Source organism: Lithobates pipiens, unplaced genomic scaffold (assembly GCF_037356315.1).
Source record: "Lithobates pipiens isolate NorthernLeopardFrog02 unplaced genomic scaffold, aLitPip1_a1.2 Scaffold_18, whole genome shotgun sequence".
NCBI classification, from domain to species: domain Eukaryota; kingdom Metazoa; phylum Chordata; class Amphibia; order Anura; family Ranidae; genus Lithobates; species Lithobates pipiens.
The window spans coordinates 474,109,574-474,124,659 of record NW_027507758.1 but is presented as its reverse complement, the minus strand read 5'-3'; positions in this window follow the sequence as shown (position 1 = coordinate 474,124,659).

The window sequence follows — 15,086 nt, the reverse complement described above, 5'->3', positions numbered from 1 at the left end:
TTCGCTCTTCTCTCCCTTTTAGGTCCCGGATTTCTCTGTTCTCTCCCTTTTTTAGGTCCAGGATTTCTCTCTTCTCTCCCTTTTTAGGTCCAGGGTTTCTCTTTTCGGTCCAGGATTTCTCTCTTCTCTCCATTTTTTTTTCTAGGATTTCGCTCCTCTCTCCCTTCTAGGTCCAGGATTTCTCTCTTCTCTCCATTTTTAGGTCCAGGATTTCTCTTCTCGGTCCAGGATTTCGCTCTTCTCTCCCTTTTAGGTCCCGGATTTCTCTCTTCTCTCCCTTTTTTTAGGTCCAGGATTTCTCTCTTCTCTCCGTTTTTAGGTCCAGGGTTTCTCTTTTAGGTCCAGGATTTCTCTCTTCTCTCATTTTTAGGTCCAGGATTTCTCTCTTCTCTCCCTTCTAGGTCCAGGATTTTTCTCTTCTCTCCATTTTTAGGTCCAGCATTTCTCTTCTCGGTCCAGGATTTCGCTCTTCTCTCCCTTTTAGGTCCCGGATTTCTCTCTTCTCTCCCTTTTAGGTCTGGGATTTCTCTCTTCTTTTCATTTTTAGGTCCAGGATTTCTCTTTTCGGTCCAGGATTTCGCCTTTCTCTCCCTTTTTAGGTATGGGTTTTTTCTTTTCTCTCCCTTTTAGGCTAAGGATTTCTCTCTTCTCTCCTTTTTGGTCACTAATTTCTCTCTTCTCTCCCTTTTTAGGTCCAGGACTTCTCTCTTGTCTCCCTTTTTAGGTCCAGGATTTCTCTTTTCGGTCCAGGATTTCGCATTTCTCTCCCTTTTTAGGTATGGGTTTTTTCTTTTCTCTCCCTTTTAGGCTAAGGATTTCGCTCTTCTCTCCCTTTTTGGTCACTAATTTCTCTCTTCTCTCCCTTTTTAGGTCCAGGACTTCTCTCTTGTCTCCCTTTTTAGGTCCAGAATTTCTCTCTTCTCTCATTTTTAGGTCCAGGATTTCTGTCTTCTCTCCATTTTAGGTCTGGGATTTCTCTCTTCTTTCCACTTTTTAGGTCCAGGATTTCTCTTTTCAGTCCAGGATTTCGCATTTCTCTCCCTTTTAGGTACGGGTTTTTTCTTTTCTCTCCCTTTTAGGCTAAGGATTTCTCTCTTCTCTCCCTTTTTGGTCACTAATTTCTCTCTTCTCTCCCTTTTTAGGTCCAGGACTTCTCTCGTGTCTCCTTTTTTAGGTCCAGGATTTCTCTCTTCTCTCATTTTTAGGTCCAGGATTTCTCTCTTCTCTCCCTTTTAGGTCAAGGATTTCTTTCTTCTCTCCCTTTTTAGGTCCAGGATTTCTCTCTTCTCTCCCTTTTTAGGTCCAGGGTTTCTCTTTTAGGTCCAGGATTTCTCTCTTCTCTCCATTTTTAGGTCCAGGATTTCGCTCCTCTCTCCCTTCTGGGTCCAGGATTTCTCTCTTCTCTCCATTTTTAGGTCCAGGATTTCTCTTCTCTGTCCAGGATTTCGCTCTTCTCTCCCTTTTAGGTCCCGGATTTCTCTCTTCTCTCCCTTTTTTAGGTCCAGGATTTCTCTCTTCTCTCCGTTTTTAGGTCCAGGGTTTCTCTTTTAGGTCCAGGATTTCTCTCTTCTCTCATTTTTAGGTCCAGGATTTCTCTCTTCTCTCCATTTTTAGGTCCAGGATTTCTCTTCTCGGTCCCGGATTTCTCTCTTCTCTCCCTTTTTTAGGTCCAGGATTTCTCTCTTCTCTCCCTTTTTAGGTCCAGGATTTCTCTCTTCTCTCCCTTTTAGGTCAAGGATTTCTCTCTTCTCTCCCTTTTTAGGTCAAGGATTTCTCTCTTCTCTCCCTTTTTAGGTCAAGGATTTCTCTCTTCTCTCCCTTTTTAGGTCCAGGATTTCTCTCTTCTCTCCTTTTTTAGGTCCAGGATTTCTCTCTTCTCTCCCTTTTAGGTCTGGCATTTCTCTCTTCTTTCCATTTTTAGGTCCAGGATTTCTCTTTTCGGTCCAGGATTTCGCATTTCTCTCCCTTTTTAGGTATGGGTTTTTTCTTTTCTCTCCCTTTTAGGCTAAGGATTTCTCTCTTCTCTCCTTTTTGGTCACTGATTTCTCTCTTCTCTCCCTTTTTAGGTCCAGGACTTCTCTCTTCTCTCCCTTTTAGGTCAAGGATTTCTCTCTACTCTCCCTTTTTAGGTCAAGGATTTCTCTCTTCTCTCCCTTTTTTAGGTCCAGGATTTCTCTCTTCTCTCCCTTTTTAGGTCCAGGATTTCTCTCTTCTCTCCCTTTTTAGGTCCAGGATTTCTCTCTTCCCTCCCTTCTAGGTCCAGGATTTCTCTCTTCTCTCCCTTTTTAGGTCAAGGATTTCTCTCTACTCTCCCTTTTTAGGTCAAGGATTTCTCTCTTCTCTCCCTTTTTTAGGTCCAGGATTTCTCTCTTCTCTCCATTTTTAGGTCCAGGATTTCTCTCTTCTCTCCCTTCTAGGTCCAGGATTTCTCTCTTCTCTCCCTTTTTAGGTCAAGGATTTCTCTCTACTCTCCCTTTTTAGGTCAAGGATTTCTCTCTTCTCTCCCTTTTTTAGGTCCAGGATTTCGCTCTTCTCTCCCTTTTAGGTCCCGGATTTCTCTCTTCTCTCCCTTTTAGGTCTGGGATTTCTCTCTTCTTTTCATTTTTAGGTCCAGGATTTCTCTTTTCGGTCCAGGATTTCGCATTTCTCTCCCTTTTTAGGTATGGGTTTTTTCTTTTCTCTCCCTTTTAGGCTAAGGATTTCTCTCTTCTCTCCCTTTTTGTTCACTAATTTCTCTCTTCTCTCCCTTTTTAGGTCCAGAATTTCTCTCTTCTCTCATTTTTAGGTCCGGGATTTCTCTCTTCTCTCCATTTTAGGTCTGGGATTTCTCTCTTCTTTCCCCTTTTTAGGTCCAGGATTTCTCTCTTCTCTCATTTTTAGGTCCAGGATTTCTCTCTTCTCTCCATTTTAGGTCCAGGATTTCTCTCTTCTCTCCCTTTTTAGGTCCAGGATTTCTCTCTTCTCTTCCTTCTAGGTCCAGGATTTCTCTCTTCTCTCCATTTTTAGGTCCAGCATTTCTCTTCTCGGTCCAGGATTTCTCTCTTCTCTCCCTTTTAGGTCTGGGATTTCTCTCTTCTTTCCATTTTTAGGTCCAGGATTTCTCTTTTCGGTCCAGGATTTCGCATTTCTCTGCCTTTTTAGGTATGGGTTTTTTCTTTTCTCTCCCTTTTAGGCTAAGGATTTCTCTCTTCTCTCCTTTTTGGTCACTAATTTCTCTCTTCTCTCCCTTTTTAGGTCCAGGACTTCTCTCTTGTCTCCCTTTTTAGGTCCAGGATTTCTCTTTTCGGTCCAGGATTTCGCATTTCTCTCCCTTTTTAGGTATGGGTTTTTTCTTTTCTCTCCCTTTTAGGCTAAGGATTTCGCTCTTCTCTCCCTTTTTGGTCACTAATTTCTCTCTTGTCTCCCTTTTTAGGTCCAGGATTTCTCTCTTCTCTCCATTGTTAGGTCCAGCATTTCTCTTTTCGGTCCAGGATTTCGCTCTTCTCTCCCTTTTAGGTCCCGGATTTCTCTCTTCTCTCCCTTTTAGGTCTGGGATTTCTCTCTTCTTTTCATTTTTAGGTCCAGGATTTCTCTTTTCGGTCCAGGATTTCGCATTTCTCTCCCTTTTTAGGTATGGGTTTTTTCTTTTCTCTCCCTTTTAGGCTAAGGATTTCTCTCTTCTCTCCTTTTTGGTCACTAATTTCTCTCTTCTCTCCCTTTTTAGGTCCAGGACTTCTCTCTTGTCTCCCTTTTTAGGTCCAGGATTTCTCTCTTCTCTCATTTTTAGGTCAAGGATTTCTCTCTTCTCTCATTTTTAGGTCAAGGATTTCTCTCTTCTCTCCCTTTTTAGGTCAAGGATTTCTCTCTTCTTTTCATTTTTAGGTCCAGGATTTCTCTTTTCGGTCCAGGATTTCGCATTTCTCTCCCTTTTTAGGTATGGGTTTTTTCTTTTCTCTCCCTTTTAGGCTAAGGATTTCTCTCTTCTCTCCTTTTTGGTCACTAATTTCTCTCTTCTCTCCCTTTTTAGGTCCAGGACTTCTCTCTTGTCTCCCTTTTTAGGTCCAGGATTTTTCTCTTCTCTCCCTTTTAGATCAAGGATTTATCTCTTCTCTCCCTTTTTAGGTCAAGGATTTCTCTCTTCTCTCCCTTTTTAGGTCCAGGGTTTCTCTTTTAGGTCCAGGATTTCTCTCTTCTCTCCATTTTAGGTCCAGGATTTCTCTCTCCTCTCCCTTTTTAGGTCCAGGATTTCTCTCTTCTGTCCCTTTTTAGGTCCAGGATTTCTCTCTTCTCTCCCTTTTTAGGTCCAGGGTTTCTCTCTTCTCTCCATTTTTAGGTCCAGGATTTCTCTTCTCGGTCCAGGATTTCGCTCTTCTCTCCCTTTTAGGTCCCGGATTTCTCTGTTCTCTCCCTTTTTTAGGTCCAGGATTTCTCTCTTCTCTCCCTTTTTAGGTCCAGGGTTTCTCTTTTCGGTCCAGGATTTCTCTCTTCTCTCCATTTTTTTTTCTAGGATTTCGCTCCTCTCTCCCTTCTAGGTCCAGGATTTCTCTCTTCTCTCCATTTTTAGGTCCAGGATTTCTCTTCTCGGTCCAGGATTTCGCTCTTCTCTCCCTTTTAGGTCCCGGATTTCTCTCTTCTCTCCCTTTTTTTAGGTCCAGGATTTCTCTCTTCTCTCCGTTTTTAGGTCCAGGGTTTCTCTTTTAGGTCCAGGATTTCTCTCTTCTCTCATTTTTAGGTCCAGGATTTCTCTCTTCTCTCCCTTCTAGGTCCAGGATTTTTCTCTTCTCTCCATTTTTAGGTCCAGCATTTCTCTTCTCGGTCCAGGATTTCGCTCTTCTCTCCCTTTTAGGTCCCGGATTTCTCTCTTCTCTCCCTTTTAGGTCTGGGATTTCTCTCTTCTTTTCATTTTTAGGTCCAGGATTTCTCTTTTCGGTCCAGGATTTCGCCTTTCTCTCCCTTTTTAGGTATGGGTTTTTTCTTTTCTCTCCCTTTTAGGCTAAGGATTTCTCTCTTCTCTCCCTTTTTGGTCACTAATTTCTCTCTTCTCTCCCTTTTTAGGTCCAGGACTTCTCTCGTGTCTCCTTTTTTAGGTCCAGGATTTCTCTCTTCTCTCATTTTTAGGTCCAGGATTTCTCTCTTCTCTCCCTTTTAGGTCAAGGATTTCTTTCTTCTCTCCCTTTTTAGGTCCAGGATTTCTCTCTTCTCTCCCTTTTTAGGTCCAGGGTTTCTCTTTTAGGTCCAGGATTTCTCTCTTCTCTCCATTTTTAGGTCCAGGATTTCGCTCCTCTCTCCCTTCTGGGTCCAGGATTTCTCTCTTCTCTCCATTTTTAGGTCCAGGATTTCTCTTCTCTGTCCAGGATTTCGCTCTTCTCTCCCTTTTAGGTCCCGGATTTCTCTCTTCTCTCCCTTTTTTAGGTCCAGGATTTCTCTCTTCTCTCCGTTTTTAGGTCCAGGGTTTCTCTTTTAGGTCCAGGATTTCTCTCTTCTCTCATTTTTAGGTCCAGGATTTCTCTCTTCTCTCCATTTTTAGGTCCAGGATTTCTCTTCTCGGTCCCGGATTTCTCTCTTCTCTCCCTTTTTTAGGTCCAGGATTTCTCTCTTCTCTCCCTTTTTAGGTCCAGGATTTCTCTCTTCTCTCCCTTTTAGGTCAAGGATTTCTCTCTTCTCTCCCTTTTTAGGTCAAGGATTTCTCTCTTCTCTCCCTTTTTAGGTCCAGGATTTCTCTCTTCTCTCCTTTTTTAGGTCCAGGATTTCTCTCTTCTCTCCCTTTTAGGTCTGGCATTTCTCTCTTCTTTCCATTTTTAGGTCCAGGATTTCTCTTTTCGGTCCAGGATTTCGCATTTCTCTCCCTTTTTAGGTATGGGTTTTTTCTTTTCTCTCCCTTTTAGGCTAAGGATTTCTCTCTTCTCTCCTTTTTGGTCACTGATTTCTCTCTTCTCTCCCTTTTTAGGTCCAGGACTTCTCTCTTCTCTCCCTTTTAGGTCAAGGATTTCTCTCTACTCTCCCTTTTTAGGTCAAGGATTTCTCTCTTCTCTCCCTTTTTTAGGTCCAGGATTTCTCTCTTCTCTCCCTTTTTAGGTCCAGGATTTCTCTCTTCCCTCCCTTCTAGGTCCAGGATTTCTCTCTTCTCTCCCTTTTTAGGTCAAGGATTTCTCTCTACTCTCCCTTTTTAGGTCAAGGATTTCTCTCTTCTCTCCCTTTTTTAGGTCCAGGATTTCTCTCTTCTCTCCCTTTTTAGGTCCAGGATTTCTCTCTTCTCTCCCTTCTAGGTCCAGGATTTCTCTCTTCTCTCCCTTTTTAGGTCAAGGATTTCTCTCTACTCTCCCTTTTTTAGGTCCAGGATTTCTCTCTTCTCTCCCTTTTTAGGTCCAGGATTTCTCTCTTCTCTCCCTTTTAGGTCAAGGATTTCTCTCTTCTCTCCCTTTTTAGGTCAAGGATTTCTCTCTTCTCTCCCTTTTTAGGTCCAGAATTTCTCTCTTCTCTCATTTTTAGGTCCGGGATTTCTCTCTTCTCTCCATTTTAGGTCTGGGATTTCTCTCTTCTTTCCCCTTTTTAGGTCCAGGATTTCTCTCTTCTCTCATTTTTAGGTCCAGGATTTCTCTCTTCTCTCCATTTTAGGTCCAGGATTTCTCTCTTCTCTCCCTTTTTAGGTCCAGGATTTCTCTCTTCTCTTCCTTCTAGGTCCAGGATTTCTCTCTTCTCTCCATTTTTAGGTCCAGCATTTCTCTTCTCGGTCCAGGATTTCTCTCTTCTCTCCCTTTTAGGTCTGGGATTTCTCTCTTCTTTCCATTTTTAGGTCCAGGATTTCTCTTTTCGGTCCAGGATTTCGCATTTCTCTGCCTTTTTAGGTATGGGTTTTTTCTTTTCTCTCCCTTTTAGGCTAAGGATTTCTCTCTTCTCTCCTTTTTGGTCACTAATTTCTCTCTTCTCTCCCTTTTTAGGTCCAGGACTTCTCTCTTGTCTCCCTTTTTAGGTCCAGGATTTCTCTTTTCGGTCCAGGATTTCGCATTTCTCTCCCTTTTTAGGTATGGGTTTTTTCTTTTCTCTCCCTTTTAGGCTAAGGATTTCGCTCTTCTCTCCCTTTTTGGTCACTAATTTCTCTCTTGTCTCCCTTTTTAGGTCCAGGATTTCTCTCTTCTCTCCATTGTTAGGTCCAGCATTTCTCTTTTCGGTCCAGGATTTCGCTCTTCTCTCCCTTTTAGGTCCCGGATTTCTCTCTTCTCTCCCTTTTAGGTCTGGGATTTCTCTCTTCTTTTCATTTTTAGGTCCAGGATTTCTCTTTTCGGTCCAGGATTTCGCATTTCTCTCCCTTTTTAGGTATGGGTTTTTTCTTTTCTCTCCCTTTTAGGCTAAGGATTTCTCTCTTCTCTCCTTTTTGGTCACTAATTTCTCTCTTCTCTCCCTTTTTAGGTCCAGGACTTCTCTCTTGTCTCCCTTTTTAGGTCCAGGATTTCTCTCTTCTCTCATTTTTAGGTCAAGGATTTCTCTCTTCTCTCATTTTTAGGTCAAGGATTTCTCTCTTCTCTCCCTTTTTAGGTCAAGGATTTCTCTCTTCTTTTCATTTTTAGGTCCAGGATTTCTCTTTTCGGTCCAGGATTTCGCATTTCTCTCCCTTTTTAGGTATGGGTTTTTTCTTTTCTCTCCCTTTTAGGCTAAGGATTTCTCTCTTCTCTCCTTTTTGGTCACTAATTTCTCTCTTCTCTCCCTTTTTAGGTCCAGGACTTCTCTCTTGTCTCCCTTTTTAGGTCCAGGATTTTTCTCTTCTCTCCCTTTTAGATCAAGGATTTATCTCTTCTCTCCCTTTTTAGGTCAAGGATTTCTCTCTTCTCTCCCTTTTTAGGTCCAGGGTTTCTCTTTTAGGTCCAGGATTTCTCTCTTCTCTCCATTTTAGGTCCAGGATTTCTCTCTCCTCTCCCTTTTTAGGTCCAGGATTTCTCTCTTCTGTCCCTTTTTAGGTCCAGGATTTCTCTCTTCTCTCCCTTTTTAGGTCCAGGGTTTCTCTCTTCTCTCCATTTTTAGGTCCAGGATTTCTCTTCTCGGTCCAGGATTTCGCTCTTCTCTCCCTTTTAGGTCCCGGATTTCTCTGTTCTCTCCCTTTTTTAGGTCCAGGATTTCTCTCTTCTCTCCCTTTTTAGGTCCAGGGTTTCTCTTTTCGGTCCAGGATTTCTCTCTTCTCTCCATTTTTTTTTCTAGGATTTCGCTCCTCTCTCCCTTCTAGGTCCAGGATTTCTCTCTTCTCTCCATTTTTAGGTCCAGGATTTCTCTTCTCGGTCCAGGATTTCGCTCTTCTCTCCCTTTTAGGTCCCGGATTTCTCTCTTCTCTCCCTTTTTTTAGGTCCAGGATTTCTCTCTTCTCTCCGTTTTTAGGTCCAGGGTTTCTCTTTTAGGTCCAGGATTTCTCTCTTCTCTCATTTTTAGGTCCAGGATTTCTCTCTTCTCTCCCTTCTAGGTCCAGGATTTTTCTCTTCTCTCCATTTTTAGGTCCAGCATTTCTCTTCTCGGTCCAGGATTTCGCTCTTCTCTCCCTTTTAGGTCCCGGATTTCTCTCTTCTCTCCCTTTTAGGTCTGGGATTTCTCTCTTCTTTTCATTTTTAGGTCCAGGATTTCTCTTTTCGGTCCAGGATTTCGCCTTTCTCTCCCTTTTTAGGTATGGGTTTTTTCTTTTCTCTCCCTTTTAGGCTAAGGATTTCTCTCTTCTCTCCCTTTTTGGTCACTAATTTCTCTCTTCTCTCCCTTTTTAGGTCCAGGACTTCTCTCGTGTCTCCTTTTTTAGGTCCAGGATTTCTCTCTTCTCTCATTTTTAGGTCCAGGATTTCTCTCTTCTCTCCCTTTTAGGTCAAGGATTTCTTTCTTCTCTCCCTTTTTAGGTCCAGGATTTCTCTCTTCTCTCCCTTTTTAGGTCCAGGGTTTCTCTTTTAGGTCCAGGATTTCTCTCTTCTCTCCATTTTTAGGTCCAGGATTTCGCTCCTCTCTCCCTTCTGGGTCCAGGATTTCTCTCTTCTCTCCATTTTTAGGTCCAGGATTTCTCTTCTCTGTCCAGGATTTCGCTCTTCTCTCCCTTTTAGGTCCCGGATTTCTCTCTTCTCTCCCTTTTTTAGGTCCAGGATTTCTCTCTTCTCTCCGTTTTTAGGTCCAGGGTTTCTCTTTTAGGTCCAGGATTTCTCTCTTCTCTCATTTTTAGGTCCAGGATTTCTCTCTTCTCTCCATTTTTAGGTCCAGGATTTCTCTTCTCGGTCCCGGATTTCTCTCTTCTCTCCCTTTTTTAGGTCCAGGATTTCTCTCTTCTCTCCCTTTTTAGGTCCAGGATTTCTCTCTTCTCTCCCTTTTAGGTCAAGGATTTCTCTCTTCTCTCCCTTTTTAGGTCAAGGATTTCTCTCTTCTCTCCCTTTTTAGGTCCAGGATTTCCCTCTTCTCTCCTTTTTTAGGTCCAGGATTTCTCTCTTCTCTCCCTTTTAGGTCTGGCATTTCTCTCTTCTTTCCATTTTTAGGTCCAGGATTTCTCTTTTCGGTCCAGGATTTCGCATTTCTCTCCCTTTTTAGGTATGGGTTTTTTCTTTTCTCTCCCTTTTAGGCTAAGGATTTCTCTCTTCTCTCCTTTTTGGTCACTGATTTCTCTCTTCTCTCCCTTTTTAGGTCCAGGACTTCTCTCTTCTCTCCCTTTTAGGTCAAGGATTTCTCTCTACTCTCCCTTTTTAGGTCAAGGATTTCTCTCTTCTCTCCCTTTTTTAGGTCCAGGATTTCTCTCTTCTCTCCCTTTTTAGGTCCAGGATTTCTCTCTTCCCTCCCTTCTAGGTCCAGGATTTCTCTCTTCTCTCCCTTTTTAGGTCAAGGATTTCTCTCTACTCTCCCTTTTTAGGTCAAGGATTTCTCTCTTCTCTCCCTTTTTTAGGTCCAGGATTTCTCTCTTCTCTCCCTTTTTAGGTCCAGGATTTCTCTCTTCTCTCCCTTCTAGGTCCAGGATTTCTCTCTTCTCTCCCTTTTTAGGTCAAGGATTTCTCTCTACTCTCCCTTTTTTAGGTCCAGGATTTCTCTCTTCTCTCCCTTTTTAGGTCCAGGATTTCTCTCTTCTCTCCCTTTTAGGTCAAGGATTTCTCTCTTCTCTCCCTTTTTAGGTCAAGGATTTCTCTCTTCTCTCCCTTTTTAGGTCCAGAATTTCTCTCTTCTCTCATTTTTAGGTCCGGGATTTCTCTCTTCTCTCCATTTTAGGTCTGGGATTTCTCTCTTCTTTCCCCTTTTTAGGTCCAGGATTTCTCTCTTCTCTCATTTTTAGGTCCAGGATTTCTCTCTTCTCTCCATTTTAGGTCCAGGATTTCTCTCTTCTCTCCCTTTTTAGGTCCAGGATTTCTCTCTTCTCTTCCTTCTAGGTCCAGGATTTCTCTCTTCTCTCCATTTTTAGGTCCAGCATTTCTCTTCTCGGTCCAGGATTTCTCTCTTCTCTCCCTTTTAGGTCTGGGATTTCTCTCTTCTCTCCCTTTTTAGGTCAAGGATTTCTCTCTTCTCTCCCTTTTTAGGTCCAGAATTTCTCTCTTCTCTCATTTTTAGGTCCGGGATTTCTCTCTTCTCTCCATTTTAGGTCTGGGATTTCTCTCTTCTTTCCCCTTTTTAGGTCCAGGATTTCTCTCTTCTCTCATTTTTAGGTCCAGGATTTCTCTCTTCTCTCCATTTTAGGTCCAGGATTTCTCTCTTCTCTCCCTTTTTAGGTCCAGGATTTCTCTCTTCTCTTCCTTCTAGGTCCAGGATTTCTCTCTTCTCTCCATTTTTAGGTCCAGCATTTCTCTTCTCGGTCCAGGATTTCTCTCTTCTCTCCCTTTTAGGTCTGGGATTTCTCTCTTCTTTCCATTTTTAGGTCCAGGATTTCTCTCTTCTCTCATTTTTAGGTCCATGATTTCTCTCTTCTCTCCCTTCTAGGTCCAGGATTTTTCTCTTCTCTCCCTTCTAGGTCCAGGATTTTTCTCTTCTCTCCATTTTTAGGTCCAGCATTTCTCTTCTCGGTCCAGGATTTCGCTCTTCTCTCCCTTTTAGGTCCCGGATTTCTCTCTTCTCTCCCTTTTAGGTCTGGGATTTCTCTCTTCTTTTCATTTTTAGGTCCAGGATTTCTCTTTTCGGTCCAGGATTTCGCCTTTCTCTCCCTTTTTAGGTATGGGTTTTTTCTTTTCTCTCCCTTTTAGGCTAAGGATTTCTCTCTTCTCTCCCTTTTTGGTCACTAATTTCTCTCTTCTCTCCCTTTTTAGGTCCAGGACTTCTCTCGTGTCTCCTTTTTTAGGTCCAGGATTTCTCTCTTCTCTCATTTTTAGGTCCAGGATTTCTCTCTTCTCTCCCTTTTAGGTCAAGGATTTCTTTCTTCTCTCCCTTTTTAGGTCCAGGATTTCTCTCTTCTCTCCCTTTTTAGGTCCAGGGTTTCTCTTTTAGGTCCAGGATTTCTCTCTTCTCTCCATTTTTAGGTCCAGGATTTCGCTCCTCTCTCCCTTCTGGGTCCAGGATTTCTCTCTTCTCTCCATTTTTAGGTCCAGGATTTCTCTTCTCTGTCCAGGATTTCGCTCTTCTCTCCCTTTTAGGTCCCGGATTTCTCTCTTCTCTCCCTTTTTTAGGTCCAGGATTTCTCTCTTCTCTCCGTTTTTAGGTCCAGGGTTTCTCTTTTAGGTCCAGGATTTCTCTCTTCTCTCATTTTTAGGTCCAGGATTTCTCTCTTCTCTCCATTTTTAGGTCCAGGATTTCTCTTCTCGGTCCCGGATTTCTCTCTTCTCTCCCTTTTTTAGGTCCAGGATTTCTCTCTTCTCTCCCTTTTTAGGTCCAGGATTTCTCTCTTCTCTCCCTTTTAGGTCAAGGATTTCTCTCTTCTCTCCCTTTTTAGGTCAAGGATTTCTCTCTTCTCTCCCTTTTTAGGTCCAGGATTTCTCTCTTCTCTCCTTTTTTAGGTCCAGGATTTCTCTCTTCTCTCCCTTTTAGGTCTGGCATTTCTCTCTTCTTTCCATTTTTAGGTCCAGGATTTCTCTTTTCGGTCCAGGATTTCGCATTTCTCTCCCTTTTTAGGTATGGGTTTTTTCTTTTCTCTCCCTTTTAGGCTAAGGATTTCTCTCTTCTCTCCTTTTTGGTCACTGATTTCTCTCTTCTCTCCCTTTTTAGGTCCAGGACTTCTCTCTTCTCTCCCTTTTAGGTCAAGGATTTCTCTCTACTCTCCCTTTTTAGGTCAAGGATTTCTCTCTTCTCTCCCTTTTTTAGGTCCAGGATTTCTCTCTTCTCTCCCTTTTTAGGTCCAGGATTTCTCTCTTCCCTCCCTTCTAGGTCCAGGATTTCTCTCTTCTCTCCCTTTTTAGGTCAAGGATTTCTCTCTACTCTCCCTTTTTAGGTCAAGGATTTCTCTCTTCTCTCCCTTTTTTAGGTCCAGGATTTCTCTCTTCTCTCCCTTTTTAGGTCCAGGATTTCTCTCTTCTCTCCCTTCTAGGTCCAGGATTTCTCTCTTCTCTCCCTTTTTAGGTCAAGGATTTCTCTCTACTCTCCCTTTTTTAGGTCCAGGATTTCTCTCTTCTCTCCCTTTTTAGGTCCAGGATTTCTCTCTTCTCTCCCTTTTAGGTCAAGGATTTCTCTCTTCTCTCCCTTTTTAGGTCAAGGATTTCTCTCTTCTCTCCCTTTTTAGGTCCAGAATTTCTCTCTTCTCTCATTTTTAGGTCCGGGATTTCTCTCTTCTCTCCATTTTAGGTCTGGGATTTCTCTCTTCTTTCCCCTTTTTAGGTCCAGGATTTCTCTCTTCTCTCATTTTTAGGTCCAGGATTTCTCTCTTCTCTCCATTTTAGGTCCAGGATTTCTCTCTTCTCTCCCTTTTTAGGTCCAGGATTTCTCTCTTCTCTTCCTTCTAGGTCCAGGATTTCTCTCTTCTCTCCATTTTTAGGTCCAGCATTTCTCTTCTCGGTCCAGGATTTCTCTCTTCTCTCCCTTTTAGGTCTGGGATTTCTCTCTTCTTTCCATTTTTAGGTCCAGGATTTCTCTTTTCGGTCCAGGATTTCGCATTTCTCTGCCTTTTTAGGTATGGGTTTTTTCTTTTCTCTCCCTTTTAGGCTAAGGATTTCTCTCTTCTCTCCTTTTTGGTCACTAATTTCTCTCTTCTCTCCCTTTTTAGGTCCAGGACTTCTCTCTTGTCTCCCTTTTTAGGTCCAGGATTTCTCTTTTCGGTCCAGGATTTCGCATTTCTCTCCCTTTTTAGGTATGGGTTTTTTCTTTTCTCTCCCTTTTAGGCTAAGGATTTCGCTCTTCTCTCCCTTTTTGGTCACTAATTTCTCTCTTGTCTCCCTTTTTAGGTCCAGGATTTCTCTCTTCTCTCCATTGTTAGGTCCAGCATTTCTCTTTTCGGTCCAGGATTTCGCTCTTCTCTCCCTTTTAGGTCCCGGATTTCTCTCTTCTCTCCCTTTTAGGTCTGGGATTTCTCTCTTCTTTTCATTTTTAGGTCCAGGATTTCTCTTTTCGGTCCAGGATTTCGCATTTCTCTCCCTTTTTAGGTATGGGTTTTTTCTTTTCTCTCCCTTTTAGGCTAAGGATTTCTCTCTTCTCTCCTTTTTGGTCACTAATTTCTCTCTTCTCTCCCTTTTTAGGTCCAGGACTTCTCTCTTGTCTCCCTTCTTAGGTCCAGGATTTCTCTCTTCTCTCATTTTTAGGTCAAGGATTTCTCTCTTCTCTCATTTTTAGGTCAAGGATTTCTCTCTTCTCTCCCTTTTTAGGTCAAGGATTTCTCTCTTCTTTTCATTTTTAGGTCCAGGATTTCTCTTTTCGGTCCAGGATTTCGCATTTCTCTCCCTTTTTAGGTATGGGTTTTTTCTTTTCTCTCCCTTTTAGGCTAAGGATTTCTCTCTTCTCTCCTTTTTGGTCACTAATTTCTCTCTTCTCTCCCTTTATAGGTCCAGGACTTCTCTCTTGTCTCCCTTTTTAGGTCCAGGATTTTTCTCTTCTCTCCCTTTTAGATCAAGGATTTATCTCTTCTCTCCCTTTTTAGGTCAAGGATTTCTCTCTTCTCTCCCTTTTTAGGTCCAGGGTTTCTCTTTTAGGTCCAGGATTTCTCTCTTCTCTCCATTTTAGGTCCAGGATTTCTCTCTCCTCTCCCTTTTTAGGTCCAGGATTTCTCTCTTCTGTCCCTTTTTAGGTCCAGGATTTCTCTCTTCTCTCCCTTTTTAGGTCCAGGGTTTCTCTCTTCTCTCCATTTTTAGGTCCAGGATTTCTCTTCTCGGTCCAGGATTTCGCTCTTCTCTCCCTTTTAGGTCCCGGATTTCTCTGTTCTCTCCCTTTTTTAGGTCCAGGATTTCTCTCTTCTCTCCCTTTTTAGGTCCAGGGTTTCTCTTTTCGGTCCAGGATTTCTCTCTTCTCTCCATTTTTTTTTCTAGGATTTCGCTCCTCTCTCCCTTCTAGGTCCAGGATTTCTCTCTTCTCTCCATTTTTAGGTCCAGGATTTCTCTTCTCGGTCCAGGATTTCGCTCTTCTCTCCCTTTTAGGTCCCGGATTTCTCTCTTCTCTCCCTTTTTTTAGGTCCAGGATTTCTCTCTTCTCTCCGTTTTTAGGTCCAGGGTTTCTCTTTTAGGTCCAGGATTTCTCTCTTCTCTCATTTTTAGGTCCAGGATTTCTCTCTTCTCTCCCTTCTAGGTCCAGGATTTTTCTCTTCTCTCCATTTTTAGGTCCAGCATTTCTCTTCTCGGTCCAGGATTTCGCTCTTCTCTCCCTTTTAGGTCCCGGATTTCTCTCTTCTCTCCCTTTTAGGTCTGGGATTTCTCTCTTCTTTTCATTTTTAGGTCCAGGATTTCTCTTTTCGGTCCAGGATTTCGCCTTTCTCTCCCTTTTTAGGTATGGGTTTTTTCTTTTCTCTCCCTTTTAGGCTAAGGATTTCTCTCTTCTCTCCCTTTTTGGTCACTAATTTCTCTCTTCTCTCCCTTTTTAGGTCCAGGACTTCTCTCGTGTCTCCTTTTTTAGGTCCAGGATTTCTCTCTTCTCTCATTTTTAGGTCCAGGATTTCTCTCTTCTCTCCCTTTTAGGTCAAGGATTTCTTTCTTCTCTCCCTTTTTAGGTCCAGGATTTCTCTCTTCTCTCCCTTTTTAGGTCCAGGGTTTCTCTTTTAGGTCCAGGATTTCTCTCTT